We start from the raw sequence: 11,096 nt of genomic DNA on the forward strand, positions 1-11,096 counted from the left end.
TTTTTGTCACTGAAATTCCCTTCTGTGGCTGAGGAAAACTCTTCAAAGAAATGCAGTGGTCTTGAACTCCCTCCCTGGGGGGAAATTAAGCACAAGGGGATGAAGATGAAACAGACTTTATCTCCTCTTGAAGCAGGATAGAAAGACAGGGAAAATCATGGGGACATGGGAAGGGAGAAGAGCCCATTACCCAGGGATCTACTTAAAGACGTTCACCCACAGAGAAGCGAGAATTACAACACAATGAGCATGTGCTGTAAAGACTGCTGACGGAGTTAATATTACTCTCATATGTGGGTATTTTATGTTATAAAGTAACAATAGGGCTGGAGAGATGACTTAGCGGTTAAGCGCTTGCCTGTGAAGCCTAAGGACCCCGGTTCGAGGCTCGGTTCCCCAGGTCCCACGTTGGCCAGATGCACAAGGGGGCGCACGCGTCTGGAGTTCGTTTGCAGAGGCTGGAAGCCCTGGCGCGCCCATTCTCTCTCTCCCCCTCTATCTGTCTTTCTCTCTGCGTCTGACGCTCTCAAATAAATAAATAAATTAATTAATTAATTAAAAAAAATAAAGTAACAATAAACCAACCTTAAGGCTGATTCCTTTCCCCAGACATTTTCTGGGAATCTCAAACTGTCTTCAGAGTACACTACCTCCCGCCCTGTGGATCCAGGTTCAGCTGTGTGTCAGGGCACTTGTACCCACCAGAGTCATGGCACAACATGTGTCCTAAGGACAGGCAGAACAAACCCGGCTCTGTTTCCACCCCAGGCATCTTCTGAGGTCGTGGGTAAATAAATCCCTTTGCCTTCTAAGCCGAAAGGAGCTGGGTGGGACATGAGTGCATTAGCTTAGGGCTCTTTGGGGTCTAAACTCCTGTGAATTGGTTATTATGGTGGGGGGGGGGGATACAGAAATAAATAAAGGTGGCCACTTACTTTTGTGCACATGCTCATGTATTGGAAATTTGGCTTTGGGCTCCTTAAAATCTGAAATATGCCATGTGTGGTAATGCACACCTTTAATTCCAGCACTCAGGAAGCAAAGGTGGGAGGATTGCTATGAGTTACAGGCCACCTTAAGACCACCTAGTGAATTCCAGGTCAGCTTTGGCCACAGTGAGACTCTACCTCAAAAAAAAAATCTAAAATATTTCTGTCTATAACCTAGACTATCCTCTGAAAAATATCATTTTGAAAGCAAATTCAGCCCAAAGGAATCGATAACGGATTTGGCACAGACAAAATTTGGGATCTCTACCTTCAATTCTACTTTCAGCCACTCAGCACATAGCTGGTGGTTTATTTATTATTTATTCATTTATTTTATTTGAGAGGGAGAGGGGAGAAAGAGGCAGATACACAGAGAGACAGAAAATGGGTTCACCAGGGCCTTCAGCTGCTGCAAACGAACATCAGATGCATGTGCTACCTTGCGAACCTGGCTTACATGGGACCAGGGGAATTGAACCTGGGTTCTTTGCTTTGCAGGCCAGCACCTTAACCACTAATCTATTTCTCCAGCCCAAATGCTTGTGTTTTACATTTTTCAATTTTTTTAAATTTATTTTTATTTATTTGTTTTAGAGAAAGAGAGAGTTGGTGCACCAGGGCCTCAGCCACTGAAATTGAACTCCAGACACTTGTGCCACCTAGTGGCCATGTGCAACATTGCACTTGCTTTGTGCATCTGGCTTACATGGGATCTGGAGAGTTGAACATGGGTCCTTGGGCTTCACAGGCAAGCTCTTCAACATCCTGCTTGTGTTTTGAATGCAAAACGTTCCCCATGGCTCATGTGTTTGAACACTTTGTCCCCAGCTGGGGGCGTTGATTGGAAAGGTTATGGACCAGTTAGGAGGTAGAGTCTTGATGGAGGAAATAGGTCATTGCCCTCTCCTGCTCCCCTTAACCTTGAGGTTTTATAGCAGGGCCCCACTTCCTGTTCACTGTCTGTCTCCTGAATGTGACTGCCCTCGGACCAGCTGACCTCCTGCTATTAAGCGTTCCCCACTTGGGGGAGTATATCCGAAACTATAATCTGAAGTGAACCTTTTCCTTCCTTGAACTGCTTCTTGGCAGGTAGCTGTCCACGTAACTCAGGCACTAACTTCTCTTGGATCCACTGTCTCCTTTAAAGGATAGGACCTAGAAGTTCTGCATTCCATCCCTTCCACTCACATCTCATTGACCATAACTTGGTCACGTGAGCATACCAAACTGCTAGGGAGGCTGGGAAACATCATGTCCAGCTGGGTGTCCACCTGCCTGTTTCAAACGAGGGAGTCGTGTGTGACTAAAAGGAGGATGTGGATGGTGAGAAGACCTTTCCCCATCCTTCCTCACTCTCTTTTCTTCCTTGCCCACATCTCTTCCTGTCTCCTGCCCACCATGCATAACTGCCAAGTCTCCAGCCTGATCGAATTCTGGACTTTGTCTCCCCACATCAACCTGGATGCTCCCCGCAACCTCCATTGCCTTCCCTATCTTCTAGAAGGACTCTGCCTGGCACCCTGGCCCCATGAATCCTCCTAGTGCCGTGGCACAAGCCTTTCGTCCCAACATTCGGGAGGCCGAGGTGTGTGTGGGGGGGGAGCTGTGAGTTCCAGACCACCTTGAGACTACATAGTGAATTCCAGATCAGCTTAAGCTGCTGCTTCTCCTGTTCTCACTCCTCATGTGCCTCAGGACTGCTCTACGGCACAGCTCTCATGTCACCTCTTCCAAGGCTTACAGTCACCAGCAGGCTCCCTGCTTCCCTGCCTGGCCGCTTATATAATTGCACCGTGGTCCTTGACACAGGCTGTCTAGAGGTACTCAGAGGCCTCCTGTTGGAGGGACCAGCCTGAGCAGTGAGTGTCCCGACTACTGTACATTTCAGGGCCAGGTGCAGTCTACCCCTTCCAGACATGCAATTTATCTGCTTTTTGTATTAGAATACAAAACTTCTGGAGGGCAAGGGGACAGTGACGGGGTGAGCACCAGGCAGTTCCTGAAGTTCGTGCCCTGTGGTATTTGCACGTCGGCTCCGGCGCTGGCTGTCCTCTGCGTCAGCATGACCCGGAGAGTTAGCAGCTGCCCAGCCCTTTCGAGCCAGCTCTGGCAGCTCTGGAGGCCATCTTCCGGGGCTGTTCTGATTGCAGAATCAGTGTCTGCAACCTGATCCATGGTTTAAAAATAACCCAAAGGCCTGACCCACTAAGAGCCCTCCCAGGATCTTCCAGGTAGGGTAATCTCCTCCTGGCAGAACTTTGGAAAGTGCCCTGGAGGCAGACGCCCCTCTCCCTGCTGCCCATCACCTTTCTTCTCTCAACACTGAGCCAAGACTGGCCAAGCTTGGGGAAAGGCCCGGCTCGCTGTCTCTCTGCAAGCCTGACAAGTGTAGTGGGTCCCTCAGCTTCTCAGGCCTCAGATGGAACCTCTGAGGACACAGCCAAATGCAGGTGGCAGATGCACAGATGCCAGTCTCTGCAAGCTTGCTGGCTGAGTGCCCCTGCGCCCTGCCCCCCTGGTTCAGTCTGGCATGCTGAGGCCCTCAGCCAGCATCCACACAGGGCAGGCTGAGGCAACCATGGACCCTCCTGTCTCCTGACCTTCCTTCCTGCCCCCAATCAAGGCTGGTGGACAGCAAGGGCTCCTGTGTTCCTCTGGGAGGCTGCCAATGAGGGGGAGATCACATGAATGGGGTAGAGGGTGGGAGGGAGCTTTCTTTTCCTATCTAAAGCCAGAGCATCCTCTTCAGCTGAAGGAAATCCAGGCTCAGTGTCCAGAAGCTGGGTTCCTGCACCTCTAAAGCCATGGTATATGAGGCCATGGCACTCAATGGAGTTGGGGAGTGGAGAACACAGATGGGAAAAGGGGGAGCCTTTGCAGAGGAGGGTGTCGTTCAGTGTATAGCACTAGAAGCCCAGCACTAAAAAATGGGGGGGTGGTGGCTGGAGAGATGACTCAGCAGTTAAGGAAGGCACTTGCCTGAACAGCCAAAGGACTCAGGTTCAATTCCCCAGTACCCACGTAAAGCCAGACACGCAAGATGGCACATGTGTCTAGAGTTCGTTTGCAGTGGCTACAGGCCCGGCGTGCCCATTTTCTCTCTCTGTGTGTGTCTATCTGCCTCTCTCTTTCTCTCTCATACATAAATAAAAATTTTAAAAGTGGGGAGAATCACCAAAACTCAAGGGATGGTCTCAGTAGAGGGTTTGTCTAGCATGCTTTAAAACTTGGGCTGGATCCCAGCTCCACATGAACCAGGTGTGGCAGTGAACACCTGTAACCTCAGCACTCTGCAGGTCGTCAGATGGATCAGAAATCCAAGGTGATCCTTGGCTTCATAGCAAGCTCATGGCCAGCCTGGGATATCTGAGACCCAATCTAAAAAGATTTCTTCTGATGCCTTTAATACTACTATACCATTGTCTTCCCTGATAGACCCCTAAACCCCTAAAGAATTCTTATGCTTTTTCTTTTTGGTTTTTGGAGGTAGGGTCTTACTCTAGCTCAGGTTGACCTGGAATTCACTATGTAGTCTCAGGGTGGCCTCGAACTCATGGCAATCCTCCTACCTCTGCCTCCCGAGTGCTGGGATTAAAGGCGTGTGCCACCATACCTGGCTCTTTTTTTTTTTTTTTATCGAGGTAGGGTCTCACTCTAGCTCAGGTTGACCTGGAATTCACTATGTAGTCTCAGGGTGGCCTCAAGTTCACAGCAATCCTTCTACCTCTGCCTCCTGAGTGCTGGGATTAAAGGTATGTACCACCACACCCGGCTTTTTGTTACTTTTTTAAAAAATTAATTTATTTGAGAGAGAGAATGGGCACACCAGGACCTCCAGCCACGGCAAATGAACTCCAGATGTATGTGCCACTTTATGTATTTGGCTTACATGGGTCCTGGGGAATTGAACCTGGGTCCTTTGGCTTTGTAGACAAGTGCCTTAACCACTAGACCATCTCTCCAGCCCTATTTGTTACTTTTTTATTGACAAATTTCACTTATATACATAGTGTATTTTGATCATAATTCACTCCTATTACTTTTTTTTTTTTTTTTTTGAGGCAAGCCAAACAGACTGTATTTTTTTTAATACGAGTGAGAGAGAGAATTGGCATGTCAGGGCCTCCAGTCACGATAATTGAACTCCAGATATGTGCACCACCTTGTACGTGTGCATCACCTTGTGTGCCTGGCTTACGTGGGACCTGGAGAATCACACCTCAGTCCTTGGGCTTCACCGTTAAGAGCCTTAACTGCTCAGCCATCTCTCCAGTCCGCACAATGCTTTTTGTCCCTCCTCTTCCATCACCTTCCCATGGAACCCCTTATTCTTTCCACCTAATCCTTCTTCAATTTTTAAAAAAATTTATTTGACAGTGAGAGAGAGAGAGAAAGAGAGAATGGGCACACCAGGGCCTCCAGCCACTGCAAATGAACTCCAGATGCACGTGCCACCTTGTGCATCTGGCTTATGTGGGTCCTGAGGAATTGAACCAGGGTCCTTTGGCTTTGTAGGCAAATGCCTTAACCGCTAAGCCATCTCACCAGCCCTTCTTCTTCTATTTGTATGTCATATCTTTTGTCCTCCTCCATCATCCATGACATATTGATGGGCCCAATGTTATTCAAGTCTCGTGCAGCTTACGACAGCCACTGTGAGGTCATGGATGCATGGAAGACAGTGTTCCAAAGCACTCCTCCCCATCCTTTGGCTCTTAATTCTTTCTACACTTCTCCCACAGTGGTTCCTGAGGGTGTGATAGACATGTCTAATTATAGTCCACTATGTTGCACCCAGAGCTACAAAGAGGAGCTGGGGATACAGCTCAGTGCTAGAGCACTTGCCTAGCATACACCAGGATCTGGTTCCATCCCCAGCACTACAAAAGGAAATCTAGAAGAGGCTAGAATATGGTGGCGTCATACCTGATTCCAGAGAAGAACCTAAGGCAGGTTCCTAGTTCTCCTCATTCCCAATGCTCTTTCTGCTGCACATGACCTCCAGATGCTTCTGGCTTCATGTGGGGCATTTAGGGAATCAAACCCAGGCAGGCAGGCTTTGCAAGCAAGGGTCTTTGTTCATTGGGCTATCTTCCCAGCTCTATTGCTAATTCTTTTAAATTCTTCTTTTTTGTGGGGGGAGGGGTTAAGGTAGGGTCTCACTTTAGCTCAGGCTGATCTGGAATTCACTATGTAGTCTTAAGGTGGCCTCGAACTCATGGCGATCCTCCTACCTCTGCCTCCTGAGTGCTGGGATTAAAGGCGTGCGCCACCACACGCAGCCTCCGCTTGTCTTTCAATATTCAACCAAGAGCCACCTAATGAACACGTGCTAGGTGCCAACTGCTGCTGTGGGAACAACTCTCAGCCCTTAAATCCAGAGGAACAGAACTGTAACCTTGTCTCCCTAAAACCACAAACTACCAGGTTACCCTCAGATGCGCTGAGGCGAGCTCTCACCATGTCGACCAGGCTGGTCTCAAACTTGCAGTGAGCCTCGTGCCTCACCCTCCCAAGTGCTGGGATTACGGGGGTGAGCTATTGCACCCATACGACATTGGAAAGGAGCTTTATTTACTTGTCTTTTGAGACAGGCTGTCATTAGCTCAAGCTGGCTTTGAACTTCTGACTCTTGTGACTCTACCTCCAAGTGCCCCATTACAGGTGTGCACCACGGAGACTATTGAGAGAAGCTCTTGTGGCCCTCAGGACTTGGTGGCCTTTCATGAGCTCACATGGAAGAAGGGTGGCTACAAAGCTGAAAAACAGGTCTCTGGACTTCCCACACTCCCAAGGTTCACAGATGGATTAGGGGTTCAAACCAGGAGGGACTCTGGGTCCAGATGAGAGAGTTGCAGGAGGGCATGGGGTAGCCCCAAGTTTGCTACAATTCCTCTGACTTCGCCTCCTTCTCCCTCCAGAGATCAACAGTTCAGGTATCCTTAACGTCTCCCCTGCATAAGGACAATAGTCATGAACAACAACCACCCTAACCCCAGAGCAGAGCTCTTCCTCTGGAACATTCTCCCCCATCTCCACCGTGTTTGTTTTTTTTTTTTTAATTTTTACTTTTTTATTTGAGAGCGACAGACATAGAGGGAAAGACAGATAGAGGGAGAGAGGGAGAATGGGCGCGCCAAGAGCCTCCAGCCTCTGCAAACGAACTCCAGACGCGTGCGCCCCCTTGTGCATCTGGCTAACGTGGGACCTGGGGAACCGAGCCTCAAACTGGGGTCCTTAGGCTTCACAGGCAAGCGCTTAACCGCTAAGCCATCTCTTCAGCCCACACAGTGTGTTTTGAAATGAAAGCGCCACTGCCTTGAGCTCCCGTTTTCTAGACTCCTATTGACTTGGTCAGGGATGAACTCTTGACCTATGTTTTGCTAAGAGCCTTTCCCTGGGCTGTTTCAGTTTGGGAGAGAGAGAGGGAGTGTGTGTGGGGGGGTGTCATTTCTGGGGCTTGTGCAAGAGAACAGCCATGTTTTGTCAGTTAAGTTGGTTTTTTGCTAACTGCAACAAAAAAGGAATTGCCAAATCTATACTTTGGTTAATCTGTCTGCCTCCAGGCTTTTCAATTTCGAATCCATCCACAAAATAGCTTTCTCATGGATCTTTCTTTTAAAATCTTTTTTCTTAGCTGGGTGTAGTGGTACGTGTCTTTAATTTCAGCACTCAGAAGGCATAGTTTTCTTTTTAATATTTTTTTTATTTGCAAACAGAGAGTAGGGAGAGAATAGTCACACCAGGGCCTCCAGCCATTGCAAGCAAACTCCAGATGCATGTGCCACTTTGTGCATCTGGATTTATGTGGGTACTGGGGACTCAAACAGGGGCATTCGGCTTTGTAGGCAAGTGCCTAACTGCTGAACCATCTCTCCAACCCTTTCTCTTCCTTCTTGCCTTCCTTCCTTCCTTTTCTTCTTCCTTCCTTTTCTTCTTTCTTTCTTTCTTTCTTTCTTTCTTTCTTTCTTTCTTTCTTTCTTTCTTTCTTTTATTTTTGCATGAGTCACTGTAATTGGCTCATATTCTTACGCCTTCGCACGTGCGCTTATATGCGTGTGGGCGTATGAAGGTATAGGTGTGGAGGCCAGAGTTTGACACCGGGCATGCTCCTCAATCCCTCTCCACTTTATTTACTGAGCCAGAGTCTCGTACTTGACTTCAAGGCTCATGGATTTGGCTAATCTAGCTAGTCAGCTTGTCCCAAAGATCCTCTGTCCCTCCTCCTGAGCGCTGGGATTACACATGGATCACCATGCCCACCTGGCACTTACATGAGTTCTGGAGATACAAACTGTGGTCCTTAGGCTTGTGCGACGAGTACTTTTATCCAGTGAGCCATCTCTTTAATCCAAATTTTCTGTGTGGGGGCTGGATAGATAGCTTAGCAATTACGGCGTTTGCTGGCAAAGCCAGAAGACCCCAGTTGGATTCCCCAGTATCCATGTAATCCAGATGTAAAAATTTTCTATTTTTAAATTTTTTGAAATATTTTATTTTCACTTATTTATTAGACAGTGATAGAGGGAAGGGAGGCAGAATGGGTGCGCCAGAGCCTCTAGCCACTGCAAAGGAACCCTAGATGCATGTGCCACCTTGTGCATCTGGCTTACATGGGTCCTAGGGAATCAAACCTGCATCCTATGGCTTTACAGGCACTTGTTTTAATCACTAAGTAATCTCTCCAGCTCCAAATTTTCTCTTTCTCTCTCTCTTTTTAAAATTTTGTTAGCATCCAAAGTAATGAGTTTCATTGTGATATTTCCTCTTTTAAAGTTTTTTTTTTTGAGGGGTATGTTTTGAGGTAGGGTCTCACTCTAGCCCAGGCTGACTTGGAATTCACCATTCAGTCTCAGGATGGCCTTGAACTCATGGCAATCCTCCTACTTTGTGTCCCTCATCAAGCTGTGTGTGTGTGTGTGTGTGTGTGTGTATCAGATTAACCCAGGACTTCACAAATGCCACATAAGCATTCTACCACTGAGACCCAGCCACTTTATATCCCTCTGGATTTGCCTGTAGTAGACATAGGCAGGTCTTTGGTGACTGCCTTGTTTCACTTAGCAGAACTTTTTTAATTGGGGAAGCTGCTTTTGGTTTTAATTTTGCACACGTGTTGCATGTGCACATGCATGTGTGTGCGTGTGCGTGTGGAGGCCAGAGGACAACTTCGGGTGCTATCCTCAAGAATGCCATTCACAAGCTGGGCGTGGGGGCGCACGCCTTTAATCCCAGCACTTGGGAGGCAGAGGTAGGTGGTTCACCATGAGTTCGAGGCCACCCTGAGAATACATAGTGAGTTCGAGGTCAGCCTGGACTAGAGTGAGAACCTACCTTGAAAAACAAAAACAAAAACAAAAACAAAACAAAAAAAAGAATGCCATTCACCGCCTTTGAGACAGGGTCTCTCACTAATTAGGATGGACTACCTGACCAGCGAGCCCCAGGTATTGTTCCATATCGGCCCCCAAATGCTGGGATTATAGGAGCCACCATACCCCGAACTTTACATGAGCAATTGGGATTAAATTTAGGGCCTCATAGTTGTGATGCAAGTACTTTACTGACTGAACTATTACCTGCCAGCTCCTAGATTTTTTTTTTTTTCAAGGTAGGGTCTCACTCTAGCCCAGCCTGACCTGGAATTCGCTGTGTAGTCTCAGGATGGCCTCAAACTCACAGTGATCCTCCTACCTCTGCCTCCCATGTGCTGAGATTTAAAAACATGTACCACTATGCCAGGCTTTTTTTTTTTTTTTTTGAGACAGAATCTCATGTAGCCTGGGCTGGCTTTGAACTTCTGATCCTCCTGCCTCCACCTGCCAAGAGCTGAAATTACAAGTGTGCAACACCACTCCTAATTTAGCAGAAAATTTTCAAGGTCCATTGGTATTGTAGCAATCTTATTCTTGGTAATCTGTCCATTTCATAGCAATAAGAACACTGGTACCTTGGGACATATGTTCAAAGATATTTATTGCAGAATGTCCCCTAGCAGTAAAGGGAAAAAGAAGGGAAGAAAAAGAAAACAAAAGAAAAATTGGGAGCTGGAGAGATGGCTTAGCAGTTAAGCGCTTGCCTGTGAAGCCTAAGGACCCCGGTTCAAGGCTCGGTTCCCCAGGTCCCACGTTAGCCAGATGCACAAGGGGGCACACACGTCTGGAGTTCATTTGCAGAGGCTGGAAGCCCTGGCGTACCCATTCTCTCTCTCTCCCTCTATCTGTCTTTCTCCCTGTGTCTGTCACTCTCAAATAAATAAATAAAAAATGAACAAAAAATATTAAAAAAAAAAGAAAAATTGGAAATGCCATGAATACCAACTGATAGGAATGGATGGGAAACACCCATCAGTGCATGTTATCAGACAACTCAGGAAGAAAACATGAGGGCAGCAATGCCTTGGGCAAGGAGGGCTGGAGAGATGGCTCAGCAGTTAAGCATTTGCCTGTGAAGCCTAATGACCTAGGTTCAATTCCCTAAGACCTATGTATATTAGTCAGGGTTCTCTAGAGGAACAGAACGGATAGAATGAGTTATATTCAAAAGGAATCTATTGGATTAGCTTATGGCTGTCAAGTAGCAGTTGCAGGCTCAAGAGTCAAAATCCAGTGGCTGCTCAGTCCCCGTGGCCAGATGCCTCAGCAGTCCCAACCCTGCACTGAAGGCCTGGAGGCTTCCTGAGGAGTCCCTGGTTTTCAATCCACGCTGGAAGGCAGCAAGCAGCTCCGGCAGCCAAGTAGAAGGGTGCTCGCTTCGGCAGCACATATACTAAAATTGGAACGATACAGAGAAAATTAGCATGGCCCCTGCGCAAGGATGACACGCAAATTCGTGAAGCGTTCCGTATTTTTTGATGGATGGGAGGGCGGGGAGGGAATCAAAGTGTGGAAAACAGTAATGCGGACACAAACGGCAATGGTACCATAAAATTCTACTTCCTAAAAGATAGAAGGAAGGAAAGAGGCGCCTCTTATCACCCAGAGCTTCCTTATATCACGTCTCCCTCTGAGAGGGACTCACTCTGGGGGAAGGCCTTCCTCCTTCAGTTAATCCTTCCAGGAAGCAACCTCAGAGACCCACCCCAAGGGAATTTCTATGCATCACCAA

The 11,096-nt window shown here is 47.6% G+C and overlaps 1 non-coding gene across 1 annotated transcript; it reads left to right on the forward strand.

The window, feature by feature from the left end:
* Positions 1 to 10,733: 10,733 nt before the first annotated feature.
* On the forward strand, positions 10,734 to 10,840 carry LOC123458944. The gene has a single exon (XR_006635878.1). It is a non-coding gene; the product is annotated as a U6 spliceosomal RNA (small nuclear RNA).
* The last annotated feature ends 256 nt before the right edge of the window (positions 10,841 to 11,096 follow it).

This window comes from Jaculus jaculus, chromosome 2 (assembly GCF_020740685.1).
Source record: "Jaculus jaculus isolate mJacJac1 chromosome 2, mJacJac1.mat.Y.cur, whole genome shotgun sequence".
NCBI classification, from domain to species: Eukaryota; Metazoa; Chordata; class Mammalia; order Rodentia; family Dipodidae; genus Jaculus; species Jaculus jaculus.